At 38.8% G+C, this 22253-nt stretch overlaps 1 long non-coding RNA gene across 2 annotated transcripts in view; it reads right to left on the bottom strand.

Moving 5' to 3' along the window:
- Window positions 1–15909, bottom strand: part of LOC115281073 — a 90544-nt gene extending 74635 nt beyond the window's left edge. For both annotated transcript variants that reach the window (XR_003904055.1, XR_003904057.1), the window contains exon 1: window positions 15879–15909. This is a non-coding gene — a long non-coding RNA (uncharacterized LOC115281073). The remainder of the gene's footprint in view (window positions 1–15878) is intronic.
- Between the last annotated feature and the right edge of the window lie 6344 nt (window positions 15910–22253).

Below are 22253 nucleotides of genomic sequence, written 5' to 3'. Positions count from 1 at the left end.
ATAAATTAACTGGCTAAATAAATGAGAGTTTACTTCTGAGTTCTCTATTCTTTCCCACTGATCTATGTGTCTGTTTTTAGGTGAATACCATTCTGTTTTGATTCCTATAGCTTTGTAATATAGTTTGAATCCAAGGCTGTGATGCCTTTAGATTTGTTCTTCATTCTCAAGATTTCTTTGGCTATTCAGGATCTTTTGAGGATCCATACAAATTATGTTTTGTTCTATTTCTGTAAAAAAAAAATGTCATTGGCATTTCAATAGGGATTGCATTGAATCTGTATATCATCATGGGTAGCATGGACATTTTAACAATATTAATTCTTCCAATCCATGAGCACAGACCATATTTCCCTTTCTGTGTTTTCGTCAATTTCTTTCATCAGTGACATAGCTTTCAGTGTACAAGTCCTTCGCCTGCTTAGTTAAATTTGTTTGTAGGTATTTTATTATTTTTGATGCAAGTGCAAACAAATGGTTTCTCTTTCTGATATTTTATTATTTGTGAATAAAAATGCAACTGATTTTTGTGTTTTGATTTTATACCATTCCATTTTACCAAATTTGCTTATTAGTTCTAACAGGTTTCTTTATGGAGTCTTTAAAGTTTTCTATATATATAAAATTATGTCATTTGCAAATAGCAACAATTTTACTTATTCCTTTCTAATTTAGATGACTTTTATTTCTTCTTCTTGCCCTATTTCTCTGGGGAAGATTTCCAATATTGTGTAAGATAAAAATGGCATGAGTGGGCATCCTTGTATGGTTCCTGAGTTTAAAGCTTTTAACTTTTCACTGATCAGTGTGATATTAGCTTTGGGCTTGTCATGTATGGTCATTATTATATTGAGACATATTCCCTCTATATCACCTTTTTGAGAGTTTCTATTATAAATATATGTGGTATTTTGTCAAATGCTTTTTCTGCATCTATTCAGATAATCTTATGGTTTTTATCCTTCATTTTGTTAACATGGCCTATCCCATTGATTTATTTATGGATATTGAAACATTCTTGCATCCTTGGAATAAATCCCACTTGATCATGGTGCATGATTATTTTCATTTATTGTTGAACTCGATTTGCTAATAATCTGTTGAGTTTTGCATCTGTGTTGATCAGGGATATTGGCCTGCATACAATGGTTCATACTACTCTCTAATGATCCTTTGTATTTCTGTAGTATCAGTTGCAAGTTCTTTTTCATTTATGATCTTATTTACTTAAGCCTTCTCTCTTTTTTTTCTGGTAAGTCTAGTTAAAGTTTTGTCAGTTTTGTTTGTCTTCTAAAAAATCAGCTCTTAGCTTCATTGATCAGTTCCATGGTCCTTTTAGTCTCTATTTCATCTATTTCTGTTCTAATCCTTGTTATTTCCTTCTTTATACCAACTTTGGGCTTTGTTCATTCTTCTTTGTCTAGTTCCTTTAGGTTTAAAATTAGATTGCTCATTTTGAGAATTTTCTTGTATCTTGAGGTTGGTCTGTATTGCTATGGACTTCCTTTTTAGAACCACTTTAAATTTATCCTATAGATTTTGGTATATTATATTTCTATTTTCATTTGTCTCTATATTTTCTTATTTCTTCTTTGATTTTTGATAACCCATTGGTTGTTCAATAGCATGTTGTTTAATCTCCACGTTTGTTATTTTTCCAGGTTTCTTCTTGTTATTGACTTCAAGTTCCATACCATTGTAGTCAGAAAAGATACTTGATATTATTTCAATTTTCTTAAATTTACTGGCACTTGTTTTATGGCCTAACATGGCCTAACATAATAATATTCTGGAGAATATTCCATGTGCACTTGAGAAGAGTGTATACTCTGTTGTTTTGGGGTGAAATATTCTGTATATACTTATTAAGTCCATCTGATGTAATGTGTTGTTTAAAGCCAGTGTGTCTTTGTTGATTTTCTGTTTGGATGAACTATTCACTGATGTAAGTAGAGTGTTAAAGTCCCCTACTGTTATTGTATTACTATCAATTTCTCTCTAGGTCTGTTAATTTTTTGCTTTATATATTTTGATGTTTCTATGTTGGGTGCATATGTATTTACAAAAGTATCTTCTCGTTGGGTTGGCCCATTTATCATTATGTAATGTCCGTCTTTGTCTTTTATTACTGTCTTTGTTTTAAAGTCTATTCTGTGTGGATATGGCTACACCAGCTTTCTTTTCATTTTCACTTATACAGATTATCTTTTTCCATTTGAAGTGAGTCCCTTGTAGGCAATATTTAGATAAGTCTTTTCTAAAAAAAAAAAAAAATCTATTCAACTACTCTGTGTTTAGATTGGAGAATTTAATCCATTTACATTTAAGGTAATTATTGATAGGTATACTTATTGCCATGTTGTTAACTGCTTTCTGTTTGTTTTTAGAGTTTTTCTCCTTTTATTCTTTTCTTACTCTCTTCCATTGTCCTTTGATGATTTATTTGAGTGTTATATTTAGATTATGATCTCACTTTTTGTTCTGTATCTACTATATATTTTTGCTTTATGGCTACCATGAGGTTCACATATAATATGCTATATATAACAGTCTGTGTTAACTTTATAGCGAGTTACATTGAACAAATTCCAACATACACACATTTTGATACCACATTTCACATCCTTTTCATTTTTTGTTCCCTTAACTAATTATTGTTGTTTTAATTGGTTTTATTACTTTTGCTTTCAAGTTTACTCTACCTTTATAAGTAAATAAGTCACTATCTTTATCATATATTTACCTTTAACAGTGAGATTTCTTATTTTATATTGTCATATTATTAATTAATGCAATTTCTTTTCAGCTTAAAGTCATCACTTTAATATTTCTTGTAAGTTCAGTGATGATAAATTTTTTATTTATACTTTTTGTCAAGTTGGTTTCCATATAACACCCAGTAATCTTCGCCAGTGCCCTCCTCCATGACCATTGCCCCCCTCCCCCAGTCACCCTCCCCCTTTAGCCCTCAGTTTGTTTTTAGTATTCAAGAGTCTTTCATGATTTGCCTCCTTCCCTCTCCCTAACTATTTTCACCCCTTCCCATGGTCCTCTGTTAGGTTTCTCCTGTTAGACCTATGAGTGAAAACATATGGTATCCATCCATCTCCTCATGACTTATTTTGCTTAGCATGACACCCTCAAGGTCCACCCACTTTGCTATGAATGGCCAGCTTTTATTCTTTCTCATTGCCATGTAGTACTCCATTGTATATATATGTATACCACGTCTTCTTGATCCATTCATCAGTTGATAGACATTTAGGCTCTTTCCATGATTTGGCTATTGTTGAAAGTGCTGGTATGAAAATTGGGGTAATATGCCCCTATGAATCAGCACTCCTATACCCCTTAGGTATATCTGTAGCAGTGCTATTCCTGGGTCATAGGGGAGATCTAGTGTTAATTTTTTGAGGAAACTCCACACTGTTTTTCAGAGTGGCTGTACCAGTTTACATTCCCACCAACAGTGTAGGAGGGAGCCCGTTTCTCCACATCCTCGCAAGCATCAATAGGCTCTTGATTTGTTCATTTTAGCCACTCTGATTGGCGAGAGGTGGTATCTCAGTGAGGTTTTGATTTGTATTTCCCTTATGATGAGTGATGCTGAGCATTGTTTTATGTGTCTGTTGGCCATCTGGATGTCCTCTTTGGAGAAGTTTCTATTCATGTCTTCTGCCTATTTCTTCACTGTATTACTCATTTTTCTGGTGTGGGGTTTGGTGAGTTTCTTGTATATTTAGGATACTAGCCCTTTATCCGATATATCATTTGCAACTATCTTTTCCCATTTCATCGGTTGCTTATTATTTTTCTTGATTGTTGCCTTTGCATTGCAGAAGCCTTTTATCCTGGTGAAATCCCAACAGTTCATTTTTGCTCTTCATTCCCTTGCCTTTGGGGATATATTGTGTAGGAAATTGTTACAGTTGAGGTCAAGGAGACTGTTTCCTCCTTTCTCCTCTGGGGTTTTTATGGTTTCCTGTCTCACATTAAGGTCCTTCACCCATTTTGAGTTTATATTTGTGTATGGTGTAAGAAACTGGTCTAGTTTTATTCTTCTGCATGTTTCAGTCCCATTCTCCCAGCACCACCTGTTAAAGAGGCTGTCTATTTTACATTCGATACTCCTTCCCACTTTGTCAAAGATTAATTGACCATATATTTGTGGGTTCAGTTGTGGACTGTCTATTCTATTCCATTGGTCTATGTGTCTGTTTTTGTGCCAATATCATACTGTCTTGATGATGACAGCTTTGTAGTAGAGGCTAAAGTCTGGGATGGTGATGCCTCCCGTTTTGGTTTTCTTCTTCAATATTACTTTGGCTAAACGGGGTCTTTTGTGGTTCCATATGAATCTGAGGATAGTTTGTTCTAGTTTTGAGAAGAATATTGGTGCAATTTTGATGGGGATTGCATTGACTGTGTAGATTGCTTTGGGTAATAACAACATTTTAACAATATTTATTCTTCTGATCCATGATGGGATGTTTTTCCATGTCTTTGTGTCTTCTTCAACTTCTTTCATAAGTTTTCTATAGTTTTCATCATACATGTCTTTCACATCTTTGGACAGGTTTATTCCTAGGTATTTGATGGGTTTTCGTGCAATTGTGAATAGGATCAGTCTCTTATTTCGGTTCCAGTTTCTTCATTATTGGTGTATGAAAATGTAACTGATTTCTGTACATTGATTTTGTACCCTGCGACTTTGCTGAATTCATGGATCAGTTCTAGAAGGCTTCTGGTGGAGTTGACCAGGTTTTCCATGTAGAGTATCATGTCATCTGCAAAAAGTGAAAGTTTGACTTCTTCTTTCCCAATCTAATGCCTTTTATTTCCTTTTGTTGTCTGATTGCTGATGCTAGGACTTCTAGCACTATGTTAAAGAACAGTGGTGAGAGTGGACATCCCTGTGGTGTCCCTGATCTCAGGGGGAAGTTCTCATATTTTCCCCATTGAGGATGATATTAGCTGTGGGCTTTTCATAAATGGCTTTTATGATGTTTAAGTAAGTTCCTTCTATCCCAACTTTCTCGAGGGTTTTTATTAAGAAAAGATGCTATATTTTGTCAAATGCTTTTTCTGCATCTATTGACAGGATCATGTGGTTTTTATCTTTTTCTTTACTAATGTGATATATCACTTTGATGGATTTGTGAATATCGAACCAGCCCTGTAACCCAGGAATAAATCCCACTTGATCATGATGGATAATTCTTTTTATATATTGTTGAATTCGATTTGCTAGTATCTTGATGAGTATTTTTGCATCCGTATTCATTAAGGATATTGACCTGTAGTTCTCTTTTTTGTTGGGTCTCTGTCTGGCTTAGGAATCAAAGTGATATCTGCTTCATAGAATGAGTCTGGAAGTCTTCCTTCCATTTTTTTGGAATAACTTGAGAAGGATCGGTGTTAACTCTGCTTTAAATGTCTGGTAGAATTCTTCTGGGAATCCATCTGTACCTGGGCTTTTATTCATTGGGAAGTTTTTGATAACTGATTTGATTTATTCACTGGTTATGGGTCTGTTCGGATTTTCTATTTCTTCCCGTTTAAATTTTGGTAGTGGATGTGTGTTTAGGAATTTTTCCATTTCTTCTAGATTGTCCAGTTAGTTGGCATATAATTTTTTATAGTAATCTCTGATGATTGTTTGTATTTCTGAAAGATATGTTGTAATAGATCCATTTTCCTTCATGATTTTTTCTATTTGAGTGTTCTCTCTTTTCTTTCTGAGAAGCCTAGCTAGAGGTTTATCAATTTTGTTTATTTTTACAAAAAGCCAACTCTTGGATTTATTGATCTGTTCAATTGTTTTTGTGGATTATATCTTGTTTAATTCTGCCCTGATCTTTATTATTTCTCTTCTTTTGCTAGATTTGGGTGCTCTTGCTGCTCCCTTTCTAGTTTCGTTAGGTGCTCTGTTAGGTTTTGAGTTTGTGCTTTTTCTAGTTTGTTGAAATAGGCCTGAATTGTAATGAATTTTACTCTTAAGACTGCCTTTGCTGCATCCCAGAGAGTTTGGATTGCTGTATTTTCATTTTCATTTGTTTCCTTATATTTTTTAATTTCCTCCCTAATTGCCCAGTTCACCCAGTCATTCTTCAGTAGGATAGTTTTTAACCTCCACATTTTTGGAGGTTTTCCTGACTTCTTCCTGTTGTTGATTTCAAGTTTCTTAGCATTATGATCTGAAAGTGTGCATTGTATGATCTCACATCTTTTGTATTTATGGAGGACTGTTTTATGACCCAATATGTGATCAATCTTGGAGAATGTGCCATGTGCACCTGAGAAGAAAGTGAATTCCCTAGCTTCAGGATGCAGAGTTCCAAATATATCTATTAATTCCATCTGTTCCAGTGTGCCATTAGGTCCACTGTTTCTTTAGTGATTTTTTGTCTGATTGACCTATCAATTGTTGTAAGTGGGGTATTAAAGTCCCCTGAAATTAGCACATTCTTTTCAATAAGGTTGCTTCTGTTTGTTATTAGTTGTTTTATGTATTTGGGAGCTCCCAAATTCAGCACATAGATATTTATAATTGTTAGCTCTTCCTGATGGAGAGACCCTGTAATTATTAAATAATGTCCTTCTTCATCTTTTGTTACTGCCTTTACTTTAAAGTCCAGTTTGTCCGATATAAGTATGGCTACTCTAGCTTTCTTTTGGCATCCAGTGGCATGGTAGATGTTTCCCCATCCCCTGACTTTCAATCTGAAGGTGTCTTCAGGTCTAAGGTGAGTCTCTTGTAGACAGTAAATAGATGGATTTTGGTTTTTTATCCATTCTGCTACCCTGTGTCGTTTGATTGGAACATTCAGTCCACTTATACTCAGCGTTATTATTTTTAAATGTGGGTTTAAATTCATTATGTTCCCTGTGGAGCGCATGTTTCTATTGATGTCTCTGGTACCTTATATTCCTTGCTACATTTCCGTCATAGAGTCCCTCTTAGGATTTCTTGTAGGGCTGGTTTGGTGGCGATGAATTCTCTCAACTTTTGTTTATTTGGGAACACCTTTATCTCACCTTCTATTATGAATGACAGGCTCACTGGATAAAGAATTCTTGGCTGCATATTTTTCCTGTTCATCACATTGAAGATTTCCTGCCACTCCATTCTGGCTTGCCAAGTTTCAGTAGATAGGTCTGTAACCACTCTGATAGGTTTCCCTTTGTATGTTAAGGCCCTTTTATTCCTAGCTGCTTTCAGAATTTTCTTTATCTTTATATTTTGCCAGTTTCACTGTGACATGTTGTGCTGAAGGTCTGTTTAAGGTACGTCTTAGGGGTGCTCGGTATGCCTCTTGAATTTCAATGTCTTTCTCTTTCCCTAGATTGGGGAAATTTTCATGTATAATTTGTTCGATCATCCCTTGGGGACCTTTTTCTCGTTCTTCCTCTTCAGGAACTCCTATGATATGGATATTGTTCCGTTTGATTGTATCACTCAGGTTTCTGATTCTCCTTTCATGCTCCTGTATCAATTTCTCTCCCTTCTTCTCAGCCTCTTCCTTTGCTATAACTGTGTCTTCTAATTCACCTATTCTCCTCTCTGCTTCTTCAATCTGTGCATTGGCAGCCTCCATATTATTATTCACCTCATTTATAGCCTTTTCTAACTTGTCACAGCTATTTTGAAGGTTCCTAGTCTTTGTATCAATATCTTTTCTAACTGCTTCTATACTTTTTTCAAGCATAGTGATTAATTTTATAATAATCATTCTAAATTCTTGTTCAGGTAAGTTGTTTATGTCTGTTTTGAGCAGTTCTGTTGCTGTGATTTCTTCCTGGAATTTCTTTAGAGGAGAGTTCTTTCATTTCATCATTTTGACTAGCTTTCTGTCTCTTATCAGTTTTAAAAGCTCTTTCTGCACTGTGTGCCTGTTAGTATGGCTCTATTAAAGGAGACTCTTTGTCCAGGGTCTGTTGTTTCAGGAGATGTTCTTTTAATGGTGTTTCTCAGTTTCTCTTGTTGTGCTCATATTTAATGTATTTCCTTACTCAGTGATATTTGAGACTTCCCACTATGTGTGCTTAGGCCTGATTTTTGAGGTAGCCCTGAAAAGGAAAACAGACAAACACACCGGGAACACAAGCATGCAAATGCACTGACAGATCCGGTAAACAGGCAAACCAAATGGGAAAGGAAAAAAGGGAGTAGGGAGAAAAGAGAGGACAGGAAAGGAGAAAGAAGGAAGAAAAGAAAAACAAACAAAAACAGAACAAAACAAAACAAAACCGGTAGCACAGAGACAGCCAGAGATAAAGGACAATCTGAGAGGCTAAAACCTGCGGAGGATAAAGATAAGAATGTGATAAGCAAAAAATATCTGGATCGTAAGGGTTGATCTAATCACAGCAGTGTTAAATGTTGTCTTTCCCAGACTACAGGTGGAATAGGGAGAGAAGGATGAAATATGGAAATAGAAAAGAGAAAACAAGGGGGAAAATTATGGAAGCTTAAAAATTAAGAATAATTAGGTTAGAAAAAATTGAAAAAAAATGATTAAAAATTTTAAAATACCACGAAGAGAAGAATCCAGCTCTCCAGGGCGGATGGGCGTGGTTTGGTGTAAGTTTGTGGGGTCTCTGGGCCTGGTCTCTGAGGCCCCGCCTTAGTAGATGCAGGGAGAAAAATGGCGGCACCTCAACCCCCTTTCAGACCATGCTTTGCCAGTCACTCTCTTGAGTCCAATCTCCCTGTGCCACAGGCGGGTGAGGTTGTTTTGGTTTTCTAAGGTCCACTAGGCCTTCAAATCCCTTTAATTTTTCTGCCACCATCAAAGTAACCTCAGGACGCCAAGTGGCTTTCTGGCTGGGGCTGCGCAGGGGGACTCGGGATCCAGCCCTTTCCTGGTTCCACCAGAGGTCTGCGGGCGGCCGGACCCACCGGATTGCGAGGCTGCTGAGGAGACTGGGTTTCTCTCCCTGTGCCCAGCGGCTGCGAGTGGAAATTTTTGTCTCACGGCGAGCCTCGCACTAAGGACTCCTCCCTCCAGTCTCTCCTCTTCCCCTCGGCTCTGCTCCTCCCGGGGAGCCGGTCTGCGCCCAGCATCTTGCGCTGCCTCTCACCTGCGCTCTCTGTGGCCTGGGACTAAGACTCTCAGGTTCCATTCGTTCAAAACTCTTTTTGATTTGTATTGATTTTCCTTTTCAGATGAAGTATTATTAACTGCAGAAAAATGTTTATTGAACCATTTCTCTTTATTGCTTTTGTGCTAAGCACTTTCCATACACTTTGTTATTTAACTTTCTCAATAATATAATGTAGCTTCCATTATTTTACATGGAAGAGAATTGAAATCATACATAGATACCCCCTCACCACCACCATGTGAAGTAGATGAATGCAGGAATTCTTTAGAAGAAATGACTCATGGCTGTGGACAGCGTTCATATGGCAAGCGACTTTTCTTGGACAGGAACATACTATTGGGAGACTACAAGGACATGGCACCCACCCTCACCCCATAGGAATGGAGACACAACAGCGCTGAATTTCCCTTTGAGACTTTAGAGAATATCCTTTGGTAGATCATCTGCAGCCCTTTCCTTTTTCCTTCAGGCTTGCCATCTCACTAGCATTTCTGAAGCCCCATTTCCCAGCAAATGTATCTACATAGACACTCCACCCAGAAACGTGGCCTGGGCATAGTACAAGCTCATGATGTCCTACTTACCCTGTATGTATAATTAAGAGCATAGACCTGGTTTTGAAGGAAGAAAAGAGACAAACCAAATTTCATGAACAGTTAAAAGAAAGGTTTTTTGCCCTACTATCCCTCTGTTCTTTGGTACCTACCTCACATGCCTGCTCCTACCAACAATGTGGCAATAAATACAGCCAAGCTCAGGTCTCCCTGCTGCTAAAATTCCACCCAATAGCTGACTTTCTCTGCCTGTTAGCACCTGCATCGTAATTGTCCAATGTTTATACTGACCAATATGTGACTAGAAACTCTTTTGAATGACAGATTTTCAGTTCCACAGAGACTATAAACTATGCCAAAATAAATTGAAAGAGTCTTCAGATTGGAAACTAGACATCAATGTAATGTGTCGTCATTGACATAGCTGCATTTAGAGCTGCACATGGGACCAAGGAGGACTGTGCAGCAATGGTGAGTAAGTGCAGCCTAACATAAGGTGTACCTCATCTGCTACAGCTGCCACAGTCTGGGACCCTCTTTGATGATGTGTATAATAGATACGTAGTAACAAGAGCTTTTTGCTTGGAAGTAACGGTTCTCTTTCTGGACCAGTGGCTGAAATTGTTCCTTTTACTTTTGGAAATCTCATGAAGAACATGAGCCTATTTTCATTCATACAGTCAATATATATTTAACTCTGTCAAGCACTGTTGTATATGCCATGAAGTCACAGATTCATGGATAGAGATCCTGCTCTCATGGAGTTTAAATGCTATCTGGAGAAGATGGACAATAAACAAATAAACAAAAAATATTTTACGTAGTAAATAGCTCTAAGCATGAAACAGGATCATGATAACTGGGTAAGGAAACAGGATTGGGAAGTCGGTGGTGAATTTAGATGGGCTGCCCAGGAAAGCTCTCTCTGGAAGAAGAAACTCTGCAAGTGGGACCTGAAGGATAAAGAGCCAGCTATAAAGGCCATTATCTGCCCTCAATAGCACTCATCATGTCCAATTCTGTGTGTTCATTAGTCACACATGTTGGTTCTCTCATGACCCTATCTCCTTGAGGACAAGGATCTTTTCCACACTGTCTCTCTGGCACCCAGGATAAGACAGAGCAGAGGACTGGGCAATATTTTGCTTAAAAGAGCAAATAAGAATGGGTTAAATGTGTGTCTATCTGAACGAAAAAAAATGAGTACCTGTATGAAGGTATGACTACATGAACAAACTTAAAGTTCTAATCCTTAGTGGATTTATAAATAGGAAACAGAGAATAATTAAAAATCTTTTTTTTATAACTGTAAATAAGCTGTGAATATCATGGATATTTGAACTTTAAGTAATCAGAAAAGAGAAGTAAGATACAACTGAAAGGTCTAGTGATTTTGAAACAGTTAAGGCAATCCCAAAATAAAATCCAACAGAGGACAAACTCTCTCCTCTCTGGCTCATCCAAAACAGGGTTAGAGAATGCACATAAAATAGCAATATGCCTTCTACAGGAAGCCTGACAGGAGTTCTCACCTGAGTCCGCCCCTATCTTCAGCACCCACTTAACACCATTGTTTATTTGAGCATATACAATTGAGTCTCTTTGCCTTATGAAGGATTCCAGTGATTTTTTAAGCCCAAGAATAAAGTCCTCACCCCATCGCTCCCTCCAGGGCCCATTATACTATCTGTGAGCAATTGATGATACTTAACCTTCCATACTGCATAAAGAGCTTGTCAAAAGCTACAGAGTCAGAAATGCAGAGAACTTGAGGCAGTTTCTGACAGCTTTGATAAGAATTCTGCATTCATCTTTCTAAGCCTTCCCCTTGGTTCTGAGGTTATTTGGATATCAGCCTTATATGTTACTATCCCTCCTCTTATATATTTTATAAAGATGTGGATTATGCCCAGCTCCACCAAGAAAGTACACTGACAGATGGTAACTGCACTTTTAGTGAGCATAGCATAACATATAAGCTTGTTGAATCGCTATGTTTTACACCTGAAATGATATCATATTGTATAATATATAACAACTATATTAAAATTATAAAATTGAATTTTAAAAAGGAAAGAAAGTACACTTGTACTCCTGGCCTAATCATAGGGAGGGGGGTTCTAGGCCTCTCTGGTAGAAGACATGCCTTGGATGTCCAACTAGGATTACACTGATCAAGAGAGGATTGCCTCCATTTGAGGTCTCAGACAAAATCCAGCCATGTTCCTAAAACATATCCTCCAACCAGATCTGGAGTCATTGAGGCCTAAAGTTTGTGGAACTTATTTTATTCATTTGACATACTTCCATACTGTATACCAAACACTGCTCTTAGCATTTTGTAAGTATTAACTTATTGAATTCTAATAACAACCCAATGAAGTAGGTTCTACTGTTATCTTCATTTTACATATGGAGAACTCAGGCTGAAATAGGTTAAGTCACCCACTCGTGGTCATTCAGCTCCTAAGTAGAAGACGCTGGATTTGAATCCAGTCAGTCTGTATTGTTAACTCCACATGATTCTACCTACATAAATAAAGGGCAAAAACCTCCTGGTTGCAGGACCCTTAGGTCCTTAGATCTTACTCCATAAATTAACTGTCCCTCCTATTCCCCTCTCACCTCCAAAAGTCGTTGGTCTGGGACATTTTAATGTTCATGAGAACACTAAGGGGCCTCTGTGACCTAATTAGAACAAAGACCAATGTAGGATTGCCTCCTAGTTTTGGAAGCATCTTTCTTTCTCATGGGCCTTTCTCAGTACCCTAGTTTGTACAGTTAATTATACAAATCCTATGTGTGGTCATTGTAGTATTCCACAGAAGTGGTTATGGGATTTCTCTAAGGTAACATGTAAAGTGCCTAATGCAGGTCCTGGAATTTAGTAAATGTGCAATTAATGTTAACTATTGTTTGCCTGCATCTTCCAAATATAAGAGTTCTTAATCTGGAGGTCCATGAACTTTACCAAACATAATACCAGACATATTTGATAGATATACATTCCTGAGTCCCACTCCCTGAAATTATGATTCAGTAGGTTTCAAGGAGTAGCAGGGAACAGGAATTCAAAGGGATCTTGATACAGTAGTTCTCAGATTCTGAGGTATTCATGACCTCAAAGAGAACATTCTAGCAATCTGCATTTAAATTCTCTGAAAGTATAAGAAGTATCCATTGTTTGAAGTAGTTAATGGACTTTGGCCTCCTTAAAAGAAGTACTAATGGTAATGGAAGTCAATGGCAATGAGAGTGAGTGAAACTAACAATTGTTCGCTTTGCTCTCTTTATAAGCCCAAATACTTCCCAGACAGCTCTAGTTGTAGGGAGATGGTTAACTACAACAATAACTGATGCTTTCTGAGTGCTTCCAGAGGAAAAGCCACCTTTCTAAGAGCTTTTATGAATTTCCCATTGAGTTTTCCCAACTGTCTATTATTTTTTTAAAAATTTTTTTAATGTTCATTTTTGAAGGAGAGAGAGACAGAGCATGCATGGGGGAGGGTCAGAGAGAGAGAAAGACACAGAATCCGAAGCAGGCTCCAGGCTCTGAGCTGTCAGCCCAGAGCCCAATGCGAGGCTCAAACTTATAAACGACAAGATCATGACCTGAGCTGAAGTTGGACACATAATGAACTGAGTCACTCAGATACCCCTAACAACAACTGTCTGTTATTCTCTCTTTCTCTCTCTGTCTCTGTCTCTCTCTCTCTCTTAGATGACAGAAATGAGGCTTTGGGGGTTGATCAAAGTCACCTAAACTGATCAAGTTTCAATTCCTATTGTATCACCTACTGTTTAATCCCCAAATCTAATGATCTCAATTAGTATGCCACCAGATGTTAAGCCTGGTGTATGAAAACCCAATACTTCTGACCATGCCACATATCTGTGCCATATGACTTCCTCAAATAACTTGAATATAAGCAGCTAACCTAAATGTAAGTTATTGTCCCAAAGACCCAAGCATAAGTCAGTTTTGACAGAATTGTTTAATTTTTATTTTACATTTATTTTTAAGAGACAGAGAGAGACAGAGCATGAGTGGGGGATGGGTAGAGAAAGGAGACACAGAATCCAAAGCAGCCTCCAGGCTCTGAGCAAGTTGTCAGCACAGAACCTGATGCAGGGTTTAAACTGATGATCATGAGATCATGAGCTGAGCTGAAGCCAGACACTCAGCCAACTGATCCACCCAGGTGACCCTAATCTTGACAGAATTTAAGGAATAAGACATATAGTAGAAAATGTGTATACAAAGCCTATTAATGTGTTTAGTTTTTAGCAAATATGTAAAATAGCCAGTGAACATTGTGTTTCAACAGTGTCTTTCAAACATGCACATTGACCTGTGTACTTGTTCCAATGGTGTGGCCTTTGCACATGACATTTTGGGACCTCTTCTCTTGATATGTCAAGAGAACCCATGGGTTCCAGACTAGTTTTCAGCCTTAAAAAAACTAATATATTATTCCATAGTTAATTCTGCTAAACCAAACACAGTATTATGTAGTCTGAACAACTTTTGAGAACATTTTGACTATCACCTAATATTAAATCCTCTCTCAAAAGATGTATATTTATCTTCATGGATAAGAGCCTCTAAATGATATACTTCACAAATTTGATGGAAAATCTATTTTGAACAAGAGTGGTATGCTAGTTAGAATCCTTTGGACTACAAATAACAGAAAACCCAAAATGGCTTAAACAATCCCATATTATCTTTTGTAACAAGCAGAATGATGTAGAGAAGTTCCTAAACTGGGTAATTCAAATGCACAACAGAACTATCAAAAATTCAAGTTCTTTCCACCTTAATATTCTGTTATTATCATTTTATTGACTTTGACTTCAGCTTGTTCCCTTCATTGTCCCAAGTCTCTGCTTCAGGCTTCATATTATCACATTCCAATGCATAGAATCTGAAAATGACCTACTTCTACCATATGTTTCTTTTTAAAGCCACAGAATCTTTTCTAGATGTCTGCAAGCCACCATAACTCTCTCATGTCTCACTGCCCATATGTATATCCCATTCTTTTCCTAAGCTTGATACTAGCAAAGAGAATGGAATCAGCATGATTACCTTAAACTAGTGAAATTCATCCCATGGATTGAAACCAGTGTTCCTTTTTTAATGCAATTACTATGTGAGAAACATAAGGACCCAGACAAAACTGAAAATGAGGATGAGGAGTTTATAAGGGTCTTTATAGACCACCTATAGTGTTTCCTATAAGAGCCAATTATATATTATACAATATTCCATAAGTTATAAACCTTTAAGGAAGATATCCTTTGATATTTAAGTTCTAGGGAGTCTATTTTAAAATCAGCCAAATTACTTTATGGTTACAGCACAGAAAAGTCCCAGTAATAATCAAAATGAAAAAAGTGATTCAATCAGGATTACAAGGTCATAAAGAGTAGAAACTGTGGCCAATTTAAACAGAATAAAAAGGTATATTGGAAGGACATGGGGAAGCTCACAAAACTGAAGGCTGAAAATCCATGATCAGAAAAGAACAAGCACTAAGACAGTCTACAGGCTGTGCAGAGAGAATCTGATGGACTGAGCTTATTGACCAGTGCCCACTGGTCTATCAGGGCAAGGAAGGGCACCTTGACTGATAGCCCCATCAAGACTGCACCCAAGGACTGACAAGTGACCCCTCAATAGGAAAGCTGGAGATAGTTGCAAAAGAAGGCCAGGAGGCCCCACATAACAAATATTCAGCACGAACACCGAAGAGCCTTGTCTGGCAGAGCAGATGCTGCACACACTGACAACAGATCTAATCTTGGGACATGGGAAGATGAGGGTGTCAGGATTAACCAAGCCTATTTTTTAAGCCCCAGAGACTGACCATCAATTTTCCAGAAATGCTGCTTAGTAGATGCTGACCCCAGGGCCACTTTCTTATCAGGCCAGGGCAACTACACCACTGCTTCCAGCTGTTCTTATTCTTTTTTTAATATTTTAGTGTTTATTTATTTTTTGAGAGAGACACACACAAAACATGAGCGGGGGATGGTCAGAGAGAGAGGAACACACAGAACCAGAAGCAGGCTCCAGGCTCTGAGCTGTCAGCACAGAGCCCGACATGGGGCTTGAACCCACACCCGTGAGATCATGACCTGAGCTGAAGTCGGCCGCCCAGCCAACTGAGCCACCCAGGCGCCCCTCAGCTGTTCTTGGACTCACCTCACCTGGAAACGCCAGAGCAGTTACATCCTGTCCCTATCTGATTTAATCTGCGTTCTGTGGAAAGTCAGAAGTGAAAAGACCTTTTAAACATTTACTCCCAATAAAGAAAACACTAGAATCTATAGTTTTCTTTAAGAATCAATGAGTTAAATAAATTATTTGCAATCCTGCAGAGATGTTTCTCTATTCCAAATAACATGAGCGATACTCTGGTTTCTCTTCAGATTGCATAAATCTTTCGCCTTTTACCAAATAACACGAGTGAGGCTAAAAGCTAACACTTTAACCCATTTGCCCAGCACTGAATGAAGTAATCAAGTAACTCACTTTGGGATGTAGCCCAGAAGGTCGTCACACATAACGGATCTGGTAACCATACAACCTGTGTACATCTCACCCCAACTTTGACTAAATGGTTATTTACATAAGATAAATATGATCATGGGATTCACTTTAATATCAAAAAAACAAACCAACATCTTAACTTTGAAAATACTCTCTTAAAAGCTTAAGAAGGGACACATGAAATTGGTTTTTATGAAATGACCTCCAAGGAAGGCATTTTTTGGAAGTAAAAGTGGGATGGTGGCATTAACTGGTGCCTGACCCACAGCATCTCAAAAGTGCAAAACATTTCGTACCTGCTGAGAGAGACTTACTTGTTACACATCCCAAGAAAGCAATAAAGTTCTCTAACTCTATGTTCCCTCTCCTCAGGGCAAAAATTCAACCGTTTTAGCATCAAAATAGAACATCCTGAATTATCCACTTGGCACATTCAGGATATTAATTTTCCAGAGGAAAAATAATTCCCAGCCCTCTTACTACAATGATAAAGGAGTCTGTTATTTCAGCTGGAAGAGATGCCATGTAAGTTTGATGTTTCTGACTTAGCTAATGACATGCGAGGGCAGCGGTTCTTTCTGCTGATAAAGTAAAGCAACACTGCCGCCATCATTCAGTTTGAGTCAGAGTTGGACCACAGGGATCCCCTAAGGCTGCTTGCCACGGCCACGAATAAATGATTTCCCCTCTTTATTTGCTATACTAAAGAGAGATAATGCAGCACATTCTGTTAACATCTGTCACTGAAGCATAGTCCCCTCCATGGATAACATGTCGGAATATCAAAGATTAGTGTTTCCAATTAATCAAGGCCAAGATTACTCATGCAAGAAATGAAAGGAAAATTTTAATATTTGGAAATGGAGTGAAAGCAGTGGCCACGTCTAATTAAAGTATATTTTTTGCTTTTAATTTACATGACAGTTTCCATTTTATTAGTCACATTAATTCTCGTTACACTTCTCTTACCCCTGTGAACCACCCTAGGCAAAAGCACTCAGGAATTTATACTTGTGTGGGGTGATTTCTTCCCAATGGCTTCACATGAAGCCAAAAGACAAGCCTGGTCAAAGAAGATGAGTTCCATGGCAAGTCTTCCTAGCTGGTAGACATAGTCTCTTTATTTCTTGGATTTAAATATGGCCTTGAATTTTTTCTCCAGGTCTTCAATTGTACCCTGGTGTCTATCCATCCAGAACTATTTTTCATTCTCAAATGCAGCATCTAGGACTCTTCTGTGGCCTACAAGGTGCAAACTTAACAAGCCTTTATGCCAGGTCACAGCTCTGTTTGTGATCACTCAGTGGCTTGAAGCAGGCTTTTACCTTGAGTGCTGAGTCCCTTTCCCTGGGGCCCTGAGGATTGCAGCAATGCCATGCCATAGACAAGAGGCTCCTACCAAGAGGCAAACTGATATACAATATGTAGTCCTGAACAAACTAAGCATACACAGGATTTTTTTTGTGGCTAATTAGTTGTATTACTTCATAAGATAAAAGCCTAGGTCCTTGGTTTTCAGGGAAATAGTTACAATTGCAAATGAAGTGGCACCACTGAAGGCAAAGGTCTTCTTCAATGCAAAAGTAACTACCTATTCCACAGCATCACGGCTGTGGTTCAAGCCCAGCCTGGGCTCAGCTTTTGGCACTTGGAAGGTTTGTTATCCCCTGGGGTGCCAAACACAGATAGTGGATAACACGCATACCCATACCTATGAGATTTTGTCTCTCAGTGAGATCTCAAAAGATGTCTCAAAAGGCCAAATCTTTCACACAGACCTGTATGAGATAAACTGGCAGATCCAGATTCATCCCCCAGAACCTCAAAATACAATGGGCGTCTACAGGTATGTGCAAATGGAAGACCCTGGCCTTGAGAAGGATATAGAAGTTTCAGGTACAGATCAAGGCCAAGGGGAGGGTCATTTTCAGTATGACCTATGAAGTTTTCTGAATTTACAGGATATTAAGGGGGAAAGAAAAGACTAACAAGAAAAAAGAAACAGGTTTCTTTTTTTTTTTCTTTTTTTTTTTTTTTGCTCAGTAAATTCAGACATTGGAAAAAACTCTGACGATAAATACTTGGAGTACATGAAGTTAAATAACTAACTTAAAATGAGTTTTTACTTTTCAACTGATGTGATTACTGTGAAGAGAGGGAAGAAAAGATACCTATAGACATCTATTTATATCTGTATGTGGATATATTCCTATATCTGTATTTATATATCTATATTGTTATATGGATATAGACAGAAATTCACTTACATCTTGATATAAGGGTGTGGGCCTTCTCAACTAAAATTACTGTTGCTGCTGCCAGGCACATCTTTAACGATGCCTATATTCAAGAATACATAGGTGCTGTCAAATACACCAATGTGAGTACACCTCTACAGCACATTTTAATTTAGATGAGCCACTGTTATTTACTTTTATCTCAGAGTCTTAGGAGTAGCTCCTTTGCTATTTATTCTGCCCTAGCCCCAATATAGTTTCATTTCTGGTTTTAAGCAGTAACATCAGACCCTTGGATCACTGGTTTGGCCTCACAAGACCCACAAGTTGAAAACTAGTTTTAAAGGCCCAGCAGACACTTTGACCCATCTTGATCAGATAGCAGCAGAACTAGTTCAATAGAGAAGGTCAGCCAGGATCCTGTTGGTCTCCATGCTTGGCAGAAAGAGCTGTGTGGACCAAATGCTGCCCCTGGTTAGAGAAAATCCCCACATCATTCATTTAATTCAGAAAAGGGAGAAGTAGGGGCACTGACACTCATTATCCCCACATATGTAAAAAAGGCACTGACTTTGCCTCCTGCTGTTCCCAGACAAGAAGCAACACCCTTACTTCCCTTATTGTAATTAGAAGTGCCTTTCCCAGCACAAGATATCTTATGCTGTCTGTACTCCTTACCTAATGCCTCAGATCTGACTCTCTCCCAAAGCAAAGAATTTTAAGCCTTCCTTCACCCCAAACCCACTGGCCTCTTGGCACCAAATCTCCAGTGGCTGCTATTTCCTATCATCACAGAAACCGTCATCTCATTGGCCTGTCTGTTCCACTCATATAGATAGAAGCTGAGACAGGGGCAAAGGGTCATGACCTTATCAGGATATGCCCTCAGGGTGCACAGCCTTTGGAGTTGAGCTCTAGGAATCACCCCAAAACCTGCTTGCCCCAGGAAGCAACAGAAGACATAGCAGACAAGGTTTACTCTTGGCACATATCTCTGAAACTTCCCACCAGAGAACACTTTTTAGAGGGGGAAAATGAAAAAATATAAACTTGAAGTTCGGAGTTTAAAATCTGAATATAGTAAAGAATGTTGGGGAAACTTGTTATTTCTGTGTATTCATAACACTTATGCTGATTACTCCCATTATCTCAGAGTGGCCAATATTATCCTTCTTAACCTTTCAGAGCTTGGACATATATCTAGGGGATTTTAGAATGCTGATTCAGAGTCACCAGGTGATGTTGGTGATGTAGCCAGAGGCTAAGTTCTTTCCCATGTTTTCATAGATTTCAGTCCTTGTCTGTCCCTGATGTACACCTGGCAGCGGTCCCTTCCCACCCTGGGAATATCTTGCCCAACACGACTCCATCCATCCCTGTCAAGCAGAGGTGGCAGAGTGGGCCTCTGTGGTGAGCTTTACACCAACATGATTTCCTTCTTCACACTCTCTGGATAAAACAATTTGAATTCATTTCAATAGCTTGTACTTTCCTGGCTCTGTAGACTGCCTGTAAATCAGAATGCTGTGAGTAGAGGAGAGAGAGCTTTTCTGAAATCAAGATAAATTTCATCTATGGTTTCACCTTTGTTTACACATTTAATAACGCGCTTCCCACACCTGATCACACAGGCTACATTGCAGCATCCGTCACCCATAACCCTGCCCTGGCCCACTCTATTTACAACCAAACCCCACATCTTATCTTTGTAAAGTGGCCCCATCCTGTGTTCTGTATTTGTTCTGTGTGTAAGTGTGTGTGTGTGTGTGTGTGTGTGTGTGTGTGTAACTTTCTGTGGTTGTGCGTGTGGTTGTGTGTGTTTTACACAATGCATACATGCATTGTTCCCATCTTCTAGACCTTAGAGAGAGGGCTCCTGAGAGCTGACCTTTCCCAGATAATACCTACCTCTCTGGCTCAGCCATTTACCTCTTCCTCAAGGTATGTTTCATCTTTCAGACTGCAGGGCACAGTAGCCCACACCAGCCATGGAGTCACCTCCCAGATCACCTTCCACACTCTGACCTCATCAAGAAGCCTTAGTGTCGGGAATCTCCCCATATACACCTCTATGGATTTGGCTCATATTCCAAAACATGCAGAGAAGTATCATGTAATGACAAAGGACATGTGAACCATCAGGGAAATGTGTGGAGCCATGATTATGAGGTCTGAGAAGCACTTCAGGCAATTACATACACAAAAACACACACAACCACACGCACAACCACAGAAAGTTACACACACACACACACACACACACACACACACTTACACACAGAAACAAATACAGAACACAGAAACAAACAAGAGACCCTTGTCTATTCTAGTACTTGTTTTTAGCCAAGTAGGTAAGAAAACATTATGCTCTCCCCCCTGCAACTTGCATTGCTTTAATCATGTCTTCAGAGTCACCTCTTTTCCAGTCATTCTCAATCTGGCAGTTCTTATATTTTTGTGTTAATTTAAATTTAAAAAAATAAAATAAAATGATGCCTTTTCACTGATGTCAATGGCCACCTAGCCTATAGAAGGAATGCCCTCTGAGGACTGCTTCCTGTCACAGAAAAGAGGATGTGCCTTATGCCCTCTCAGTTCCTCTAGAGACAGTAGCTTGCTCTGCGGTACTGCTCTTGAGACTGGCAAATGGCCCTCGTCCCTCAGTCAACTAAGCCAGGCCCAGATTGGCAGTGGGGATGGGGGATGGGCATAACTGAGATAGAGAAAACAAGGCAATGGGAAATCAGTCTCTAACGTGTTTTTCCTTCCAGTCTATTCATTCAGTCAACAAATATTTATTAAGCATTAACCATGTGCAGGACTGGCCTGACCCCTGAGGATAAAAGGTTAATAAGACAGACAAGGTGCGCTTGGTCTTGGGGACTCATGTTCAAGTGAAAATGGGGATAAGGGACAAGGAAAATACAATAAATAAGCAAGTGAACATAGCATTTTTAGAGGACCTCATCTAGAGTTCTAGGAAGTTCTAGGAAGATAATGGGAAGGCAGTGTGGGGAAGTAATAGGGAAGGAGAGGCTACTTCCAATTGGGTAATCAAGAAGGCTTCTCTGCATTGAGAACCTGAATGAAGAGAAGTTACCCAGGTATGTGAAGTGAGAATGTTCTAGGAAGAAGGAAGAATAAGGATCAAAGCCCTGGGTCAGGAATATAATACCCCCAAAATGTTTTTGCCCAAACCCACTCAGCCCAAATGCCACCTTGTTCAAGGTGTCCTTCAGGGACCATTCAGCCCCTTCCTCTGAGCCAGGTGAGGCACTGGGCCCCTCTGGCAGTCCAGTCTACCCTCCTGCCACCCTCACCCCTCTAGACTATGGTGGTGACTACATCTTTTCCAGCTATGTTTCTTCCATATCACCAAGCACGGAGTTTAACTGATACCAGCTGTCCAACAGAGATCTACTGAGTGAATGAACCACTTACAACATAGGAACAGAGAGGCATGTCTGTCCTTTGCTTAGGAATTATGACAATTTTAACTTTGAAGCACACTCTATTTGAGGTTTAACTTAGGATTATATTTCTCCCTTATAAATTGATTATAAGGTAAAAGTCAGTTTTGTTTTGGAGATTTATCTGCATCTTTAAGAGATAATAAGGTGGGGGCGGCTGTATCTTCTAGCCAAAGTCAGTGTTCTGTCACTCTCACTGGCCTAAACTCACAGGTTCTCTGGTGCTATGCAGACTTGGCCCCACTGGGACCAGATAGGGATCATAGTAACTTCAAAAGGAAAAGAGTAGATGACAGGTATAGACCTCATTCTTCCATAAAGGCAA

The sequence above is a fragment of the Suricata suricatta genome, chromosome 16 (genome assembly GCF_006229205.1).
Source record: "Suricata suricatta isolate VVHF042 chromosome 16, meerkat_22Aug2017_6uvM2_HiC, whole genome shotgun sequence".
NCBI lineage: Eukaryota > Metazoa > Chordata > Mammalia > Carnivora > Herpestidae > Suricata > Suricata suricatta.
The sequence above is the reverse complement of the archived record's forward strand: the minus strand, read 5'-3'. Positions and strand labels throughout refer to the sequence as shown.